Below are 22,663 nucleotides of genomic sequence, written 5' to 3'. Positions count from 1 at the left end.
TATGCTGATGGGAAGAGTACGAAAATGTTGCATGCAATTTGTGACTTAGGGCTGTCAATCACAAAACGTCGAATTTGTAAGAAGGATGATTTTACTGATTATACAACAACTTTTCCTCTACCTTCAGCACTTTATAAACCATTGGAGAAGAAAGAAGGTGACATCTCTGAGGTGAGCCTTTTCTGCATAATGAAATGTTCAGTCAATTAAAAATTAATATATGACTTCATTTTGTGAGAAAATCAGTTCAAGGGTATTTTGGTCATTTTTCATGTTCGGTTATTTTATGTTGTTGTACTCTTATTCTGCTTTAATATAGTCTATGTACACATTTTAATATTCATAGGAAGTGTAGAATGGGAGGTATAAGGGAATAAATGATTTTATGTATAGAGGGTATTTTTGTAAAGTTATCATGGACTATCTTATAGTTGGTTTTTGTTGAAAAACAAGTACAGGGACATTTTGATCATTTTACCTTATCCTTATTTATATTTCTTGATGTAATCTTGTTCTACATGTCAAACTATGTCTATGGACCAAATGTCATGTAAAGAGGACACATAGAATAGGAGATATAGAGAATAAGGGTTTTCACTTAAAGTAAGGGTATTCTTGTAAATTGTACTCAACACTGATTATAAATAGAGGTGATGTGTATGTCCCCCAATGCAGTCACTTTCTCAAATATTTCCTCTATACTTTCTCTCCCTCTCATTCTCTCTCTTCAAACCTCTTTCTTCTTAACTTTTTCAGTTCTCTTGAGTATCATCGAAGATCATGGATCAAATAAATTATCAAGACATTTTGCATTCAATGATGAAAAAAAAGTAAACCATTTTGCATTCACTAGTTTGATTTTTTTAAAGGTTTCTTAAATTCTTAAATTTTTTATTGACTGTTAAATTACAATCCTACCCTAACTAGCTAATTTAATCAAATATTCGGACAAGAAATATTCGATAGACATTAATTCTCAAATCAAATTTAATAAACATTCAAAACCTAAGTTCAAACTATAGAAAAATTAAATTACAAAATGACGGATAACTCCCCTTCTCCTTCCTCTCACTCGGGCAGCAAAGGCTCGTTCTCACGGGTGTTGCAATTTCCAGAAATTGAGGGCTTAGGGTTGCAAGAGCAAGTGGCCGGAGGTAGAGATGACTCCGGCGAAGAAAGATAGAAACCCATGGATGGAGGTGATGTGGCGGACGACGGAATGGAGCCGAAGTCCTCTGATTGGCTTTCTCAAGTCTCAGTCGGAGTCGGAATAGCTCTAAAAATGGTCGAAAATGCAGAATCGGTTCCAGAGGAGCCCTCTCGGGTCACCTCTCGCCCTGGGGACCAGAAAATGGCAGCGTCGAAATCGCCACAATGGAGACTGTCTCAAGCTCTTCTCGGGTTTGTTCTCGGTTGCCGGATGGTGGAGGACGACGGAGACGAACGGTCAAAGGCTGGAGGGAGACTCTCTCGAGCTCTCCTCTCCTTTCGCCGGTGGCTCCTCCTCCTCTGTCGAGTTGTCTTCCTTCCTTTTCAATACGATTTTGCCCTAAAAATCACATCCCCACTAATGGCATTTCTTTAAATATCTTCTTCTCCACACAAAATTCTCCTGAAATTCATTAATGAAATCCATAAAAATCTTTTCAGGAAGAAATAAACACTAAAAGCAATGAAATATAATTTAGGATAGAAAAAATATGCAATATAAGCAGTGATTAATGCCAAATTCAATAAATGCACATTTCATGTGAAAACCGATAAATAACCACCTATAACACAATTATAAGGGTTATTCAATTATAATTAACCTAGTTCTCATGTCAAAATCTGGCATCTATCATCACCTCACCAAACTTGGGCCACCTATTGATGAAGAAGATATTTCTTATACTAAGTGGTTAAAAAATGATACTTTGGTTATTAGTTGGCTAATCAACAGCATGGTAGAACATGTCTCCAACAATGTTATTCATCTTGATACATCTAAACAAATTTGGGAGACATGTGCTAAGTTGTACTCTATCTCTAACAACTTACACAGGCCATATGATATTCTCCAAAGAATTTTCAACACTAACAAGGATAAAATATTCATGAATATTTTGCTCGTTGTAGAGGCCTTTTTCACGAATGGAAAATTGCTCAACCTACCTCCACGGATGTCTCTATCCAAGATAAGTAGAAAGAAGCCTTAGTCACTACCATTTTCCTTGCAAACATTAAGCCATATCTCGAAGTTACTGAAAGTCAACTTCTTAGCGGCTCTACTATTCCCACTTTTGACCATGTATGTGCCACATTACTCAGTATTCTACATGCTTCTTCTTTTATTGCTGAAGTATCACCCGCTATGTACTCCGGGCATAGGGGAACATCGACCGATCGTGGCTGAAGCCGTGGAGGAAATTATAGAGGAGGACGAGGAAGAAGTGGAAGAAATGGAAGAAATGGTTTTGTCAGAACCGATGGTAAGGAATGCAATCACTGTGGGAGATATGGCCACACCATAGATCTGTGTTATGACAGGGAATGCCCCAATATGGCCACACTATAGAGACATGTTATAGAACTCATGGCAAACCGAATTGGATGAAGGCTAATCAAGCCTTAGTAAGTGATACAGAGGAGGAGCAGTCGACCATCAACAAAAAATAAAACCCTTACCAATGATGAGTATGACTTATTCCAGAAAATGAAAACACTGATGGTTTCTTCTCTAAGTTCCTCCTCAACTGCTACTGCCACCACCGCTTCAGGTATATTATCTACCTCCTCTTCATCCTGGATAATTGACTCAGGGGCCTTCGAGCATCTCACGTATAACAAAAATCTACTACACTAATTTTCTCCTTGTCTATCACATAAATTTATTACCATAGCCGATGGCTCTCAAACTAAAGTTCCCGGGAAAGGATCCACCTCTGTTACACCATCACTTCCACTCACAGATATTATTTTTTTTCCTACTTTTCCCTTGAATCTTTTATTTGTTAGTTAGCTCACAAAATATTTTAATTACTCCATCACCTTCTCGCCCACTTCTTGTGTATTTCGGGATCTTATAGCAAAGTAGGTGATTGGTGGAGGCCGTGAACAAGGGGAGCTCTACTACCTGGATGTGCCTAAAATAAATACCGTTTCAACTAGTGAAACTGTTATGGTCCCGGACCATTGACATCGTGATTCGGCGAAGAGAGAAGTCGTCTAGTGATGTTGGGGTTAAACCAGGACGACCTGCTTTGCCTAGACGCCCTATGTTGGCGAGAAGGAGATGGAAGAAGGAGATAAGATCAGGCTCGTAGAGGGGAACCTGTACCCTTGGGTTCGTCAAGGAGAACACCGATCCTAGGGTTCTTTAGAGGAGAACGCCAATCCTTTTCTGAGTGAATTTAGACTTGTCTTCTTCAATTTTCGTGAGCCCTTTTAGAGGCTTACCACGCAAGAGAATTCGAAGGTCCAAATTACAAGAATGCCATTATGGCTAAAACACTCCTAACACTATAAATAAACCAAGTAAAATAAACATATTGGGTTATTAACTCAACCGCTTAACTCATCCGCGTCGTCTCTGAATGACTCGTCCAGCTATCGAGTCCACAACATCAATCCCCCCCTGGAGACAGAGCTTGAAGGTGGGATAAGCTTGTCGAAACACTTCCACATCCTCCCATGTGGCCTCAGTTGCATCGGTGTTGGTCCACTGAACAAGGACCTCCCAACCGTTCTGGTGCTGTCAAGTACTCAATATAGTGGTTGGAGTGAGAAAAACATGCCCGTCATCAACCGAAGGTAAAAATGGAGCTGGAGGTGGTGCTGGCCCCTTGAACAGCTTGAGAAGGGACACATGAAAAACATTGAGAAGCTTGGAATCGAGTGGAAGTTGCTGCTTATAGGCCACCTAGCCAACGCACTAAAGAATAGGGAAGGGCCCAAAATATTTAGGAGAAAGCTAGTGTCGACGTCCAGCAAGGGAATTTTGACGGTAAGGCTGGAGATGGAGCCACACTACATCACCCGGATTGTATTGAACATCCCGGTGTCCCTGGTCATAATATTCTTTCATACGAGTTTGAGCTTTCTGAAGGCATTGGACAACATATTGCAGCACTTGATCATGGTCCATCAGGGCTTAGTCAACAACATCAACTCTTGTGGAACCTGGAACATAGGAGAGCAAACACAGGGGTTCCCACCGGTATATGACCTGAAAGAGGGTAGATTTTAAGGTAGTATAGAAAGACGTATTATAGCATGTTGGAATATATTATGTAATTAGGGTGGCACTGATGTAATTAGTTTACGTTTTTTGTCTCTTCTTCACTCTTATAAGGGTAAAGGGTATAGTTATAATATTGGTAGTTTTGATATCTATAAATATACCTTATGGGGGAGGGTTTGTAAAATATCCATAACCTTTTATTCCTCTTGTTTTCTATCAATGTTTTTTTCTCCATGATCTAAATCATGGAGTCCTGAAAATCAACATGGTATCAGAGCATTGATTTTCATGACTCACTTCTATGGTTTTCAAGATTGAAAAAAAAACCCATTATTTGTTTTCTTTGCTCATATTGTTGTTTTGATTTTTGTCTTTGCTGGAACTTCATTTTACTTTTTATATTGTTACTCTAGTTCTCTAGCCTCAAAATAATCTCATTATTTTGCTGGTGACGAAGAAGGAGTTGTTTTTATATTTGGAAGTCCTCCACTGTCTCGCCCAGATTATTGCCATCAATTTGTTGATAATACAAGATCGCTACTAATTGATTCATGGCTGCTCTTCTATTTTTGGAAGTGCTCTCTGCCAGAAGTTACTAATAAATCATATCCTGGAAGTTTTTTGGAACTTAATCCATCAGTAGTAAATCCAACCTGGTAATCCGAAGCCCTCTGCTGAATCTGCACGGCTCTCTGTTGTCATGATCATTTATTTCTGGACCATTGTTTTCATAGTTATTATTTTTTGTTGTTGCTATATCTCGTTGTTGTCTCACTTTGAAGCGAGTGGGGAAGAGTCGTCGGTTCTCTGCTTAGTTTGTTATCCTAAATTGTAATCTTGATCTTGATCTTGCTTCTGGTTTCCAGAAACTCCTCTACCATACGGTGTTTCATTGATATCCCGCTCTGTTCATAAGAGGGGACGATGACAACAGGTTGCAGCTAGAACAGTTGTTCCTTCGCTGCCTTATTCTTGCCTCTGCCGGGTTGAAGTTTTACTTCGAACGTTATCTTTGGAAAATATATCGTGATATCTGAAGCATGCGATTAGCACGGAAAATACTTTGGAAACTCTATGATGGATTGTTTTTTTAATCAGAAATATCTGGCACACTTTCCGTTGGCTCGTCTCTGTGGCTACCGTTGCTACTGGTTGTTTGGTTTTTCATTCGGGATCCAGCACCGTGGGACAACTCTGCTGTTCCGCGCTGTTGAGAACCAGAGAAGATGACTCCGTTGTGAGACTGCCAAGTAGTGTTTTTATTCATTGGATTATTTACTTTGTCGAGAATATTGTTTTCGGCGAGTCCTTTCTAGCGTCGGCAAGGGGAAGAAGAAGAATTTCATCTCCCAAGTTGTTCGTCGTCGTGTGGGAGAATGAGTTGTTTCCCAATTTTGCTTCTACCGGATTTTTCTACTTGCTTCATAAAAAATTATGGCGGTCAATCAAGAAGCATCTCTGTTGGATTTTTTGAGTCATGTCTGCTATCTGCTCTGATTGGAGATCTCTTCATTTTTTGCCTGGTTGTTATCTTTCTGGATGTTGGATTATTTACGTTCTGTTGTGGTTCATCGATGTCCCACTCTGTTCGGAAACAGGGACGACGACTGCCTGATTTCTGCCTCTACCAAGAATTACAGTCTTGTTGCCGTTGTCAGAGAAGACGATATTATTCTGGTGTTTTGAAACTCTTCTGAGGCATCGACAGTAGCAATTGAAGCACTTTCCTCTCTTTCCACAAATTCGACCAGCCCTCATTTTCACTTTGACGCAAACCTCTTCTCCCTTAATCCAAACTCTCTCCTTCCACATCCTTCTTCTTCTCCTCTCCTTCTCTCTTCTTCTTCTTCTTCCTCGTTGATCTAAAGTTCCTTTCATGTTCATGTTTCTCAACGCCAACAGAGACTGGGTTAGCCATGGCCCAATCAGGCTTGCCATGAAGTTTCCAGCATGTTGCCACAAGGTGGTTCTGACCACCATAGTAAGTGTAAAGTTGTGGCTCAGTACGTGAATTATTTGGACCCATTCGACCACCTCTATTTTCAGCCCTTCTCATATTTCGACCTCCTCTCATATTTCTGCCCCGTCTTCGGTATGATGAAGATGTACCCCGATTGCCGGAAAACAATGGCGATGGGGCATGAATAGGAGAAGGAAGGGATGTATCAGGTATCTGAAGTAATGTAGCAATAATGTCATCGAAGGATGGAAGAGTGGAAGAACTTAGAAGCTGAGTTTTTGCAACCTCAAGGTAAGGTTTAATATTCGATAAGCAAATGGCTGCTGCCAAAGCTTCTCGTTGTTGTTTATGAACGGCAATATCAGTGGAGTATGGCTAAGCTATTTTCCATTCATGGAGATGGCCTCGGAATTGGGCCAAAAATTCGTGAATATTATCTCCATGTTTCGTATACAATATATTTTGTAAGACATCATATACTTTTTTTAATGAGGCAATACTTGAGTAAAGCTTAGCACGAGTATCCCATATGTCCTTGGCGGTTTCCAAGTGGACCACATTGTTGGCCACATGCTCTTCCATGCTATTGATGAGCCAACTTATCACCATGTAATCATTTTTAACCCACTTGTGGTAGGTCTCATCTTCTTCATCAATCGGAGGAGGAAATTTAATAACATGGCTTAAGAGGTCACGAGTAATAAGAACCCTCTGAACCGATTGTGACCAGCTCATGTAATTGGAGAGACATCTTAGTGGAATCATAGTAATACGGAGTATATCACTCTTATTACTATTGTGTCCACTCTCCATGATGAGTCAAGTCAAATGTGGAGGTCAGGGGAATGGGCCTTCTTCAAATAACAATTACTCAATGTAATTTGAATAACCCGTGGACCAAATCAGTCACCATAAAAGGAGAACAAGAACCAATTTCTTTCACGAGAGCAAGCACAAAATTATCAAAAAATTTGTGCCTTTAGCAAATGAGAATAAAATCCAGCCATCACTCAACTCCTCTTGTTTTCAAAAAAAAAGGAATTGAAGGTTGATGGTTAATCGCCGCACTGTTTGAAAACCAGTGCCACGGGGAAGAAGAAGCTACTATGGAAAAATTAAAAAGTACCTAAGTTAGGAAACTAGGTCATAATCTCGTGCCGACCCGCGCCTGTTCCAGCCCAACCCGGATCAGGTTGAGTTAATCCAGCAACCCGAGCTTACTGCTTCTGCACCAGTATTCTGAGTTAACTCGGACCAAGTCACCCCGGTCTGAGTCAACTCGGACCGAGTCGACCCAACTTAGCCACTTATGTTTCTGCCTCGTTATACGGGTCTGGGTCACAAGGTTTATACCTATTTTTTTCTATGAGTCGGCTATATTGGTTTGATATCTTACTCGGTTCTTTTTCTTCGACTGGATTATTATAGTGAATTATTACCCGAATTTGGTGCAACATCCTTATTTACTGATAGACTTGTTGCGGACTATTTCATGTGTCCTTATTACTCTTAATAATTTATATTATTTACCAGTTATCCAATACTATACAATTGCACATATGGTCCATGTTATTTGGACATTGGCCCATTTCCGCCGCTGTTATTGTGTCTCTTTGATTGAGACATTATTTCTGAAGAAAACTCCTCGGTTGCTTGCATAGAGTTCATCATTTGTTGATTGTTGTTGGCATTGGTTCATTTGATGCAAATTTTGAATTTCTAAGAAAAATAAAACACATGGTGGCCTTAGCATTGTATATTCCTCTTTACCCATTACCCATTACCCTTTGGCAGTCTTTCTCCTACCATCCTTTATTTGACTCTCACTTACCCTTATTGGCCAACCCTTTTAAAGCATTGCTTCTGTTGTCCCTTTTATTCATATGGGTGTTTAAAGTCCATTGAGACTTTTAATTGGTACCCGTGGGTCTTTTATCACCCTCTTGTGAATGACAGGCATTACCAACTTTAGTGATTATTTTCTCTATATTCGTTCGAAATCCTTTGAGTTTGGTTTCAACTTATGTTTTATCACCCATTTTTACCTTTTGAGAGTTTGTATCCAGTTTCTTACTTATCCTTGGGACACCGTAATGAAGGAGATTATTACTACATTTATGTTATTTGGTTCAAGCTGGAATCACTGCCATTACCTCGAAGCTTGAGGGAAGATATTGGAATATATGATGTAATTAGGGTGGCACTGATGTAATTAGTTTATGTTTTCTGTCTATTCTTCACTCTTATTAGGGTGAAGGGTATACTTGTAATATTGGTAATTTTGATATCTATAAATATACCTTATGGGGAAGGGTTTTTAAAATGTCCATAACCTTATATACCTCTTGTTTTCTATCAATGTCTTTTTCTCCATGACCTAAATCATGGAGTCCTGAAAATCAACATAGCAATACTCTGCCCACAGAAGCCATTCCACCCAATGCTTAGGACGGCCACCCATAAAACACCTTAAATACATTTCAACCGTGTAATTAACCACTTCAGTTTGGCCATCAGAATGAGGGTGATAAGCCGAGGAAAATTTGACTTTGGTTCCACATAACCTGAAAAGGTCTCGCCAGAATTGTCTAGTAAAAACGGCATCCCTATCACTCACAATGGATTCCGGAATGCCATGAAGGGAACAATATTGGAGAAAAACACTTGCACAATGATAGAAGCTGTATAAGGGTGATCCAATGGGATAAAATGGGTATATTTGGAAAATCAGTCTACCACCACAAAAAGGATAGACTTGCCCGAAACCTTAGGGAGGCCCTCAATGAAATCCATAGAATTGTCAAACCAAACCTATGTGGGAAGATCGAGCGGTTGGAGAACACCCGCTGGACTTAAATGTTCAGCCTTGTTCCTTTGACAAACTTGACAAGTAGCCACATACTCTGCAATTACTAATTTCATACCCTCCAAATAAAAATCAACTCAAATCCGATGTAACATTTTGTGAAGGCCCTCGTGAGTGCTATCATGATAAGATGATAATACCACTGCAACCAAGGGAGAATAGGAGGATAGGTAGGTGCGATGATCATATAAAATGACATTGTCATGAAGGGACCATTTGGAAGGCAATTTCCCATCAGCAATTTGTTGATACAAGTGCTGGAGTGCTGGGGTGTGCTAGATTTCCATTTTGATGGAGTCAAGCAGGAGAGGTTGGGGATGACTGATGTCACAGATTTGTTGTGGTTCCTCTGAGCATCTTGAGAGAGCATCAGCCACTTTGTTCAAAGTACCTGCCTTATGTTTCACTGTAAAATCAAAACCCATTAGTTTGCTAATCCAATGTTGTTGTGGGGATGTGTAAATTCTCTCGCCCAACAAAAAACTTCAAGTTGTAGTGATATGTGCGGATGATAAAAAATTTGCCCCACAAGTAAGGCCTCCAATGTTGAACTGCCTTTGCTAATCCAATGAGTTCTCGATCGTAGGCTGGCAATTTGTGATGGTGGTCTACTAGCTGATGACTGAAATAGGCAATAGGGCGTTGGGATTGTTGAAGCACTGCCCCAATACCTCCTCCCAAAGCGTCACATTCAACCACAAATACGGCCTCAAAATCTGGTAGTTGTAGCACTGGAGCGGAAGCTAAAGCTTGCTTGAGTGCATTGAATGATTGGTTGGCAGCTTCATTCCACCAAAAGGCATTGCGTCTGAGAAGTCTTGTCAAAGGAGCAGCTAATGGACCATAATTGTGAATGAACTTTCGATAATAGCCAGCTAAACCCAAAAATTCCCTGAGTGCTGAAATGTTTCCCGGTTGGGGCCAATTGGTGATGACCTGAATTTTCTCCGGGTCCATGGTCACCCCTGTTGCTGTAATGATGTGACCCAAATAGGCCACCTGAGGTCTTCCAAAAGAACACTTTGAACGTTTCAAGTAAAGATGATGTGCTCAAAGAAGTTGGAAGACAATACATAAGTCTTCTAAGTGTTGGTCCCAAGACTTGTTGAATATTAAATTATCGTCAAAGAAGACTAAAACGAAATTTCTGAAAAAGGCACTAAATACCTCATTCATCAAAGCCTGAAAGGTCGAAGGCGCATTGGGGAGACCGAAAGACATCACTACAAATTCAAAGTGGCCATGGTGGGTGCGGAATGTTGTCTTCTCAATATCCAGGGGATACATCCTTACTTGGTGATAACCCGACCACAAATCCAATTTAGTGAAAAATTGAGCACCATGTAATTCATCTAGTAACTCATCCCCTACAAGTATGGGAAATTTTTCTTTGATCGTATTGGCGTTCAATTCTCTGTAGTCAACAGAAAACCTTCAAGTGTTGTCCTATTTCTTCACATGAAGTACCAGAAAGGAGAAAGGGGACCTACTCGATCGGATGAAGCCTTGCTCTAGCATAAGTTTACAGTGACGTTCAATTACATCCTTTTGTAGGTGTGGGTAACTATAAGGATGAACAACTACCACCTCTGACCCAGCCTTCAAATAGATCCGATGGTCATAATGTCTCAAAGGAGGAAGACCGGACGGTTCCTGAAATAGGTCGGTAAATTCATCCAAAAGTTTGTTTGAAGTCTCTTGTTTGTGGAGTAAGTGTACGTGTGCTGGAAAGTCAGCCTTACGGCCTTGTAACCGAACCTGGTGCCCTCCAAACTCAAAGCTCATAGTCAAAGCTGCCAAATCCCACAAGATGGGCCCCAAGGTTTGCAGCCATTTGATTCCCAAAACCATGTCAAATACCGCTAATGGAATGATAAAAAATTCCGCAGAAATAAGGGTGTCAACAATAGAAAATATTACCGCCTTGCGGACCCCGTAGCTAGGAACCTTCTCCCCATTGGCAACAGAAATCGAAGCAATTAGTTGAGGTTGAATCTGAAGTTGTAAATGCTGGGCTGCAGTGTGACTCAAAAAATTATGAGTACTCCCTGAATCCACAAGTATTAGTAAGGGCTGACCTTGGACTAACGCACACACTTGCATTGTCTTGGTAGACTTGATTCCGGTTATGGCATGTAACGAAATAGCTGGTTCTTCAACCTCAGCCGGCTCCACTTCTAATCCCTCATCTTCCTCATTCTCAACTTCCAACCAAAATAATTTTTTACATTGATGACCTTAAGTATATTGCTCATCACAATTGTAACATAATCCTTTAGCTCTTCGGTCTTCCATCTTGGCCTTGTTCAACTTCCGGATGAATTCCAGGGTGGAAGTACCGGTCTTAGTTGTTGTAGGATTAACGGCAGCAACACTACCTCTCCATGGTTGGGCTGCTATGGTCAACCCAGAATTATTTTTCCCCCCTTGCCAATTTGACCTACATGCTTGAATATTTTGCTTGGCTTCCAATGCTCTGGCCAAATTCATGCTCTTGCTAGGTCTGTAGGGCCGAGGAGTTCCACTTCTAATCGTTGTGATTCGGTCAAATCGGCTGTAAACAGACCAACCTATTGGTCAACCCTCACAACCTTACTTGTCCGAGCCAATTTTTCTTGGAATTGTTTTTGGTACTACTCCACACATCCCATTTGTCTTAACTGCACTAAATCCCCCAATGGATTGCTCTGGGCAAGTAGTCCAAACCAAATGGTGCACAACTCCTTAAATTCTTCCCAATCTAGACCCAGATTTTCCAGTTCTAGTTGATGGGCCCATAGCTGCGCTTCATCGAGCATGTGGAAGGAAATCAACCCCACCTTGTCTATTTCAGTCATTCTTTGGTTGAAAAAAAAATCACATCTATAAAGCCATATTAGAGGGTCTTCAGAACCATTGAAAATAGGGAAGTCCAGTTTTGTGTACCTTGGAACCGCCCCTACTCCTGGACTGTAACCCCCACCGTGTGTTGGATGCTCTGTGCGTCCAGCATACTGTTCGCCCTGTCTGTTCGAAGGGCCTCTTCCCCCTTCTCTTGATGGTGGATTTCTTCCAGAAAATAATTCATACATTCTATTAGTCACAACTTCTAATTGTTGATTTACCTCATGAGTGACTCGACTGTCCAACAACGCTACCAGCCAACCCTCCCTTTCCTCTTGCCTCGCTTTGAGCATCTCAACGAGCTTTGCAAGAAATTCCTCATTGTTGGATGAGTCCCTCATGCTTACCTGCTCTGATACCAAGTTTTTATGGTCCCGGACCATTGACCTCGTGACTCGACAAAGAGAAAAATCATCTAATGGTGTTGGGGTTAAACCAGGACGACCTGCTTTGCCTGGGCACCCTATGTTGGCGAGAAGGAGATGGAAGAAGGAGATAAGATCAGGCTCATAGAGGGGAACCTGTACCCTTGTCTTCGTCAAGGAGAACACCGATCCTAGGGTTCTTTAGAGGAGAACACCGATCCTTTTCTGAGCAAATTTAGACTTGTCTTCTTTCATTTCTGTGAGCCCTTTTAGAGGCTTACCAGGCAAGAGAATTTGAAGGTCAAAATTACAAGAATGCCATCATGGCTAAAACACTCCTAACACTATAAATAAATAAGTAAAATAAACCCATTGAGTTATTAACTCAACCACTTAACTCATCTGCGTCATCTTTGAATGACTCGTCCCGCTATCGAGTCCACAATAGAAACAAAGACAAGTCTATGGCACAATCGGTTGGGAGATCCATCCGCACAATCTCTTCATCTTCTTTTTCCTACTCTTAAAGAAAGGTCAAAATTAAATTGTGAAGTCTATCAACTGAGCAAACACCAAAGGACTACATACTCACCTCATCCAGAACTTAAAAGTGTTGTTCCTTTTTCATTGATTCGCACAGATTTATGGGGGCCCTTGAGCGTCTCAAATATTTTCCAAGTCATATACTTTATTACATTTATTGATGATTTTACTCATACCACATGGTTATTTCTCTTTAAAAAATGTTCCGTAATACCATCCATATTTAAATCCTTCATGCTATGGTGCTCACTCAGTTTGGTCAGAAAATCAAAGTACTTCAGTCCGATAATGCCAAAGAATATACTTCCAAAGACCTTGACTCCTTTTGTCAAGAGAATGACATTATCCATCAAACATTGAGTGTCTACACCCCTCAACAAAATGGTGTAGCAGAACGGAAGAACCATCATCTTCTTGAGGTAGCTCGTAGTTTACTGTATACCATGAAAGTCTCATACTTTTATTAGCCGCATGCCATCCTTACTGCATGTTTTCTTATAAATAGGCTACCCTCTTCTATTCTCGGTCATAAATCCCCATACTCCTTATTATTGCCAGATGATGATCCTTTTTCACTTCCCTTGAAAGCCTTCGGGTGTCAATGTTTTATTCATATTACCTCCCCACAATACAGTAAACTTGATCCCAAATCTATCAAGTGTATATTCTTAGGATACTCTCGCATATAGAAGGGTTATATTTGCTATAATCCCACTCTCGAAAGGTTACTTGTGTCTAGGGATGTAACTTTTTTTAAAGTTTCTTCATACTACTCTGACAATGATTCTCCAAGTTTATCTTCAGTACCAGCTTCTTCTCGACCAGTTGTGACTTGGGTTATGGAAACAGTTTAACCCCCAGATAAATTGGTTGACACCACACTTGCTGAGTTTACGGATCTTCTCTTGTTTTTTTTGGCCCACAATATGATACTCATTCAATTGCCTTGAGAAAAGTACCCAAAACTTGCACTAGGCCCTCTACTTCTCACTCCATATCCAATTTTGTGTCTCACAATCATTTATCCTTTTATTTTGTCAATTTCTTTCATCTATCTCCTCCATATCAATCCCATATTCCTATCAAGAGGCTCTTAAACATCCAGGGTGGAAGGTGGCAATGGGTGAAGAAATGCAGACACTCTATGAAAATCAAACATGGGCTCTAGTTCCTCTTCCATCATATAAGAAACCTGTCAGTTGTATGTGGGTTTTTACTATGAAACACAATTTGGATGGGTCTATTGCTCACCTTAAGACTCGCTTTGTTGCTAAAGGTTATACCCAATGTTCTGGAATTGATTATGAGGAAACATTATCTCCGAAAGCCAAAATGAACTCGGTACGTATTTTATTATCTCTCGCTACTAATTCTTCCTGGCAGGTCTATCAACTTGATGTTAAAAATGCTTTTCTTAATGGGGATATCAAGGAAGAAATTTATATGCAACAACCACCTGGATTTGTGGTTGAGGGGGAGTCAGTATGTTGATTGAAGAAATCCCTTTTAAGGTTTGAAACAGTCTCCTCGTGCATGGTTTGATAAATTTAGCCAAGCAACTCATATGGGCCAGATTTCACAGATGTTTTTTGAATCACTCTGTATTTATTAAAGACACACCTAAAGGCAAAGTGATTTTGTCAGTATATGTTGATGATATTGTCTTAACTAGTCAAGATCTCATGGGCATTTAGAAAACCAAGGAAAAAATTTGTGCAAAATTCAAGACAAATGATCTTGGACTACTTAAATACTTTCTAGGAATTGAAGTACTACAGTTCAGACATGGGATTGTACTATCTTAAAGAAAGTATGTCCTTGATCTACTAGAGACGATAGAAATTATGGGGTGTAGACCAACAAAAACCCCAATGGACTCAAAATACAAAATTATCTGCAGGTACTGGAGAAGATATTGATATTGGAAAATATCAAAGGCTTGTGGGGAAACTCATTTATCTTTGTGTAACAATGCCTGATATATCATATGCAGTAAGTGTCATGAGTTAATACATGCACAAGTCACAACTCAGTCATTAGAAAGCACTAGAAAGAATATTGCGATATTTGAAAAAAGTTCCAAGAAGAGGGTTTCTCTATAAGAACCATGGTCACTTCAACATAGAAGGATTCTCATATACAGACTGGGCCAGATCCCTAGATGACAGAAAATCTACTTTAAGATATTGTACAATGATTGGACGAAACTGGGTTACATGGAGAAGCAAGAAGCAGAATGTAGTTGCAAGGTCTAGTGTAGAAGCAGAATACAGGGCCATGGCACACATAGTTAGTGAGCTTCTATGGATCAAATCTCTTCTCACTGAACTCGGATTCTATAAAGAAGCTCCTATGGATCTATATTTCAATAATCAAGTAGCAATACAAATCACATCAAATCCGGTCTTCCAAGAGAGAACAAAGCACATTGAACTAGACTGCCATTTCATACGAGAAAATTTTTAAACTGACATATTATCTCTCAAACATATATCTTCACAAAGCCAACTTGCAGACATTCTCACCAAACCAATCACTCATACGATCTCGTCCACCATCTGCAGCAAGCTAGGCGTTTACGATGTTTTCTCACCCCCAGCTTGAGGGGGAGTGTTACAATGTGGGACACACCATGGTTGCACAAGTTGGTGGGACCCACCACGAGAATGTGAGATGGCATGATGGGCCATCACACGAGCTGGCATGAGTTGGAAAATTTGAAGATCAAGTGGGACCCATACTGATAACCACGAGTTGTTATCCTTATCACATGAGTTGGAAGATCAAGTGGGACCCACCATGATAACTACAAGTTGGCATCATTATCATAGGATCACGTGCATCATAGAAGAGTTTGAGTTTGAGTTATTTAATTATGATAGACTTATCTTTAAGAGTTATAGTTTGGGTGTAATTAGGAGAATGGTAGTTTAATTGTACTTGGACTCTACTACTTTCCTCTACTTTAAATAGAGTTTCTTGTACTCGGATTATAATAAGAAAGAAGTAGTTCTCCACTCCTCATCTCGCGAAGCCTTCCTCTCTAGCCTAAACTCTTCTCCCTTTTTATTTTCTCTTCTCACTACCTGAGAGCTCTCTCTCTTCTTTTTTCTTTCTCCCTCTCTGACCTTGCTCGAGATTTCGGTTAAGTCCTACATTCAACAACTCTTACATGATCGTATAGAGTTTATAATGGTATGAACAAATCATTTTTATCTTTTTTATAGATTACAATTTTTTTTATCCTTGCATCATGTTAAAAGACACCTACGTGTGTAGGGGTGGCATGACTAGTAAATAAAGAGAACATTCATAGAGATAGTATAGGATTGTAATTATGCAAGCTAGTGTATGCCCTCTTATGTGTTTTTCCTTTTTAAGCATATAGCCCTGAAGGTTTTGTAATCATTGTAAACACTTTAATACAACTATAAATTCTACCTCAAGGCATGGGGTCGAGCATTCAAGCCTCTTCCTCTTACCTCAAATTTGTCCTTATACCTCTCTCTCTTTTCCTCTTCTTTCTTTCCCCGGTTTCCTCTCTCCTCTCTTCCAAGAGCTAGAGTTCCTCTCTTCTCTCCTTCCCATGAGAGAAATCAACATGGTATCAAAGCAAGAAAAGATATGAGATGGAAAAGGAGAAGATGGAGAATAAATGGAGGAAGAAGAAAAAGAAAAAGGAAAAGAAAAAAATGACTTTCTCTTTTTTCCTTTAGGCTTCTTTCCGAATTCCTGAATTTCATTAGATGTTTCACTCTCTTACTGTATGTTTTATAAAGAAAATTATATACCATTGGAAAGACCTTTGAGTCTAGCTTTCAAATCTAAGAGAATTGTTCCTATTAGATTTTTTCTAGAGATATAAATCTACATCTAAATCAGAGAAGGTCAACTAGCAGAAAAGTTACGAGTAGCAGTAGCTAGCCTCAACTTTCTGAACAGTTTGTACCAACATTACTGAGGATTTACTTTTAGAATTATATCTCAAAAGAAATCTATTTAGAGTCTATTTTATAAAAAAAAAACTAGGATAGGAAAAAAGGGAACTCAATTCATGTCAATGCAAGGAGAGATATTACAAAACAAACTAGGAAAAAGAAGAGATTTTTGGCCGAACAGACCTTTCTGTACTTCTGATATTAATATGTCCTACAATATAAATCACAATCACAAATGATTTTGACATAATTATAGACTTAAAGAGATTAAAACTAGACTTAAAGAGATTTAATTTGATACCTATTTTGACATAATTATTGAAACTATTATCACCTTTTGATTTTTTTCAATGTGTAACTTGACGTTTTCTTACAACAATGCAAATATATCCTTACATTTATATTGGATTGACATGAAATATTCTCCTTATGAAATTAAAATTTGATACGTTTCATTAAATTGTAATATTTATTTATAAATATACTTCTTTTGAGAGAAAGAATTTAATAGATTTTGGGTTCTATAATATGATCGAACTGAATACTCTTTCTTCTTTAGCCAACATGAACATTCAATCTTCCAATATTGATATCTCCATCTAGAAAACTCAGATTTAGAATTGTGTTACAATGTGAGACCCACCATGGTGCTCGAGCAGGTAGGACCCACCATGAGGACGTGGTACACCTGGAAGTGTCCTCACCCAAGCAAGCACGAGTTAAGGAATTAAGAAGCACAAGCTAAAATGAGTTAGAAGTCTTGAAGATCAAGTGGGACCCACAAATATCTCACGAGCTAGCAACCTTATCAAGATGAGCTAGCCTCCTCCCTTATATTCACGTGAATGAAGAAAGAGTTCTAGTTCAACTCATTTTGGTCTTCTAGTAGATTGGTTTGAATAGACTTATCTTAGAGAGTTAGACTTGGAATGTAATTAGGAGTGAAAGGTTAATTGTATAAGGACTCAACATCTTCTTCTACTATAAATAAAGGTGTTGTAATTCTGAATTAATCAAGTTACACTTCTCCTTCTTGAGCAAATCTCTCTCTCTCTTTGCTTGGTGCTACCTCTTTTTTCTTTTATTTTCTCTTCTCTCTACCCGAGAGCTCTTCTTCCCTTTTCCTCTTTTTTCTTTTTTCGATCTCTTGCTCAGAATTATGGAAAAGGGATCCTAAATTCATCAGTTTAATAGGTAATAAAATAGACTTACAAATATATGTTTTGACATATGTTATGAACCCAACAATACGTAGAGTCATGTAGACATCGTGGCTGAGTCAATTACTTAGTCATTTTGTTTACTTTTCAGGTTAAATGCCATAGAGGGGTAAAATTTTAATTTTTCCCTGAACCTTTTGATTTTAAAGTTAAATACCAAGGAGGGGCAAAATTGTATATTACTCTTGAACTTTGTGGACAGGAACCCTATTTAGAGGGGGAATGGAATGAAAAGAGACAAGTCTGAATTTAGATTAAATAGAGGGTTAGAGTTCACTAAATGAACTCGAGGGTTTTTAAACTTTTCTTTAGCTTGATTTTTTATTTTTATTTTTCTTCCATACTGATCGCCGTGTAAAATCAAGGGACTGTAACATTTGGTAACAGAGATAAAACAACAAGTGATTCATGGATCGTAAATGCGCCGTGTAAAATCAAGGGACCGTAACATTTGGTAACAGAGATAAAACAACAAGTGATTCATGGATCGTAAATGAAATATGCGTCGTACTATGCAAATAAATTTCAGCAGTGCTACACCAGTACACCCGTCCGTGATTAACACGGAAGATAGGTTGCTGGAATTCGAGAAGCGTCGTAAAAAATTTCAGAGAGGAAAGTCGCCGAAGATGAACAATCGCTGCTATTCATCGGCTGACCTCAAAATTCCAAGCAGGCAAATCCAGAGCAGAAGTCCCGAGCACCTGGAAACCCAAATTCGGACGGGTATGCTGCAAAAAATTTGATGATAATGACCGATTTGTGCTCTCGGCCAGATGCCTCCTTCGTCAACACTGTTGATGTTGTTCGCCATTGGGAAAAGTCTCCTAAGGGCATTATTTTTGGCGACAACGGTGTTGGGAGGAGCTTCTGGATAAATATGAAAGTTGGCATCGCCTCCAATTCTCACTCAGCAGAAACACACCTCAACTCATCGACATCAATGCCAGGTGAGTCTTCGAATTCCTCTATCCTGCGTGTACAAATTGGGGAAAGGCACCCTCTGTCTTGGGATTCCTGTCAACAACAGCATGAGGGCAGTGTGGAGGCTTCTTCCTGGGGGTATGGAAAATTGGGCTTCGAAAATTTCATTGTGGACGAGTTGGGTGTTCCAGGAACAGTTACTGCAAGGGGTTCTTCGAACTCTAGTGGGGACGGTAATGTGTATGGTGGTAGTAGGGGAGGTGGTTATGGTGCCCCTCCTGGCAGTGATAGAGGTTTTGGTGGTGATAAATTTGGAAGTGGTGGCGAGAGCTATCCTGGGGGTGGTGCTATCCTAGAGCTATCCTGGGGGGTGGCGGGAGCAACGCTGCTCAAAATTATCAGGGCAGAAAGGTATGCTCAATCCTCTTAACTAATCTAGAGCTCTATGAAGACATGGGAATTTCTGGAATGTGTTGGAGGGAGCTGACTACCATTGATTATGGGATCCTAAAAATAGTAACTCTTATGTTTGCTAAAAGGCTGGACTGAAAGGGGGAGTATGGGATGTATGTGCTCAGAAGTCTTATTGAACAAGGGAAGGTGAGGAATTACAGTACTGTTGTTGGAATGTGTTGGAGGGAGCTGAATGCCGATGATAATGGGATCAACGAAATTTTAACTCCTATGTTTGAGAAAAGACCGAAAAGAAAGGGGGAGTGCTTTGATGTTCTTATGGGAGGTGTTTCTGCTGCTGTATCAAAAATAGCAGTTGCACCAATTGAGCGGGTGAAGCTCTTGCTCCAGAATCAGGATGAAATGATCAAAGCTGGCAGGCATTGGTGATTGCTTTGCAAGAACAATCAAGAATGAGGGTTTTGTATCTTTATGGAAGGGAAATACTACAAATGTTATCAGTTACTTCCCCACCCAAGCCCATTAACTTTTGCCTTTAAGGATTATTTCAAGAGACTCTTCAATTTCAAGAAAGATAGAGATGGATATTGGAAATGGGTTGCTAGTAACTTGGCATCGGGAGGATGTGATGGTGCTTCTTCCCTTCTCTTTGTCTATTCACTTGATTATGCTCGAACCCGTCAAGCCAATGATGCCAAGGCTTCCAAGAATGGAGGTGAGAGGCAGTTCAATGGTCTTATAGATGTCTACAAGAAGACTCTTAAATCAGATGGCATTGCTGGTCTTTATCGTGGATTTAACATCTCCTGTGTGGGAATTAGTGACTACCATGGACTCTACTTTGGAATGTATGATTCCCTTAAGCAAGTGGTTCTAGTTGGCGAGATACAGAATAGTTTCTTCACAAGTTTCTTGCTGGGTTGCGGGATCACAATAGATGTTGGGTTGGCTTCCTACCCAATTGATATTGTTCGAAGAAGGATGATGATGACATCTGGTGTAGCTGTGAAGCTATCTAGGACCTTAAAATATGATTGTGTTAGTCCAAATAGTAAAGGTACACTTTGCCATGTTGTTGAGACTGATACTGATATAGAAATTGTTGAGACTCCAGGGTTATTTGTACACTTTGCTCAAGATAATTCACCAGAAAAACAGAGCGTGATTGAGACTGGTGTAAAATTGCAGGAGGTGTGTCAATTAGAGCAAGCTCAGGATGAAGTGGCAGGATGTGATTGGGAAAATTTAATGTCCAATGTTGCTGACCTTTTGATATTCAATGCATCTTTTACACCTGAAGCTTGTAGGGTGGAGAATTAGAAACTGGTGGAACATGAAACTGAATTTTTTCTGCTCATGTTCTGGATTTAAAACGTCAAAGGTGAGTACCCTGCTTAGTCATGTTAATGAGCTGAAAGATATATTGAAGCAGGGATGAAATGAATATGAAAGGGCCTTCATTCTCGGTTGTGCTCCATTATTTGTCTCATTGACTTCTTGCATGGTAAGTGATGGTGCTCGATTGCTTCTGCCACTAACTACTGGCTCCAATAATGTTGTAATTGTTGTTTCTGTTAATGAACCAACCAGTATAAGAGCTTATGCACTCAGCTCAAAGGTGGATATGGATTAGATGACTGATAGGTTCGAGTGGCATGAAATCTGGCATGAGAATGATAATAGCAGTGAAGATAATCTTAAACAAGCAAAGGATCGTGCAGTCAATATTTATGCAGAGATTCATGGCCATGGAATGTCAAGTGACGCTGGTCACATTACTCAGCCATATACTATTGGGAGGGGGTGCATTTTGGATATGACTACTACGCTACACTAGTCAGGGCTTCATCCGAATCCAGTGGATTATGTACATGCTCATGACACATCCACTACATTGGGTGATGTTTTTGAAGCCAATGCAAGTTCAGGGGTTTTGGCATTGTCTCAAAAAAAGGGTGCTACTGGTCATCTCCTTGGGGCAGCTGGGACGGTTGAAGCAATCTTTGTTGTCGTGGCACGACACTATGGAAGGGGTCAACCAACCATACATCGTCACCATGTAGATTCTGTTTTCCATGATGGTTTCAGGCCTCTGAGTGTTTCAAGGTGCAGCAAATTGAGGGGGTTAGTGTTGTTGAGTCTTCTCAATCCCAGGAGGTTGATCTTGATGTTGTTGCCGTCATGCTGGAAAAGTGTGGGCAGTGCAACCTTGCCAATGGGGGGCTGCCTTGAGGGGCTGTTTCACACCAGCCCAGGACTGATAGAGGGCAGAAATGCTACTTGGGGAGATGTGGAGACGTTTGGCATGCATCCCCACGTTTGACCTTGAGGACAAGCTCGTTCTCCAGGGGAGGTGTAATGTTATGAACCCAACAACAAGTTGGGTCATCCATACGTCGTGGCTGAGTCAATTACTCTGACTGAGTCAGTTACTTAGTCATTTAGTTTACTTTTCAAGTTAAATGCCATGGTGGAGAAAAATTATAATTTTCCCTTGAACCTTTGGATTTTCAAGTTAAATGCCATGGAGGGGCAAAATGGTAATTTTCTCTTGAACCTTGTGGACAGGAACCCTATTTAGAGGGGGAATGGAATGAAAAGAGACAAATTTGAATTTAGGTTAAACAGAGGGTTTGAGTTCTCCTAAACTAGCTCGAGGGTTTTCAAGCTTCCCTTCGGCTTGATTTTCTATTTTCTTTTTCTTCTTCCGTACGGATCGCCGTGTTAGATCTAGCGATCATAACAAAACATAAGATATATTTTAATATAAAAATAGAATAATTAAAAAAATAATTGATGAAATGCTAACTCTTAAATCACTAATTTAATACATTAATAAAAATGAATAGAATAAATAAATATATATATTATTTTAATAATAACACAAGATAGATTTTTAAGTAGCATTAATTAATAATATAATTTAAAATTTTAAAATTTCATAGTTTAATTTATATTAGGAAATAAAATAATTAAGCAAAAATAATTAATCAAATGCTTACTTCAAAATTATTTTAATTACCACTCTTTAATAACTAATTTAATACAGTAATAAAAATGAATATAATAAATAAATTAATTAATAAATTATTAATAACAAAAGATAGATTTTTACGAAGTATTAATTAATAATATATTTTCAAAAAAAAATTAAAAAATAGTTTAATTAATTATAAAAATGAAATAATTAAACAAAAATAATTTTCAAATGCTTACTTTAACAAAAATTTAATTACCACTCTTAAATTAATAATTAATATAGTATTAAAAATAATAAATATAATAAATACATAAATAAATTATTTTATTAATAACATAAGATAGATTA

At 39.2% G+C, this 22,663-nt stretch overlaps 1 pseudogene; it reads left to right on the top strand.

Moving 5' to 3' along the window:
• Positions 1-19,485: 19,485 nt before the first annotated feature.
• On the top strand, positions 19,486-21,928 carry LOC137940445 (ADP,ATP carrier protein 1, mitochondrial-like; annotated as a pseudogene).
• Positions 21,929-22,663: the final 735 nt, after the last annotated feature.

This window comes from Aristolochia californica, unplaced genomic scaffold (genome assembly GCF_029961685.1).
Source record: "Aristolochia californica isolate CCGP_79_NKW_82.1479 unplaced genomic scaffold, dmAriCali1.0.hap1 SCAF_9, whole genome shotgun sequence".
NCBI classification, from domain to species: Eukaryota; Viridiplantae; Streptophyta; class Magnoliopsida; order Piperales; family Aristolochiaceae; genus Aristolochia; species Aristolochia californica.
This window is presented reverse-complemented; position numbering and strand designations above follow the sequence as displayed.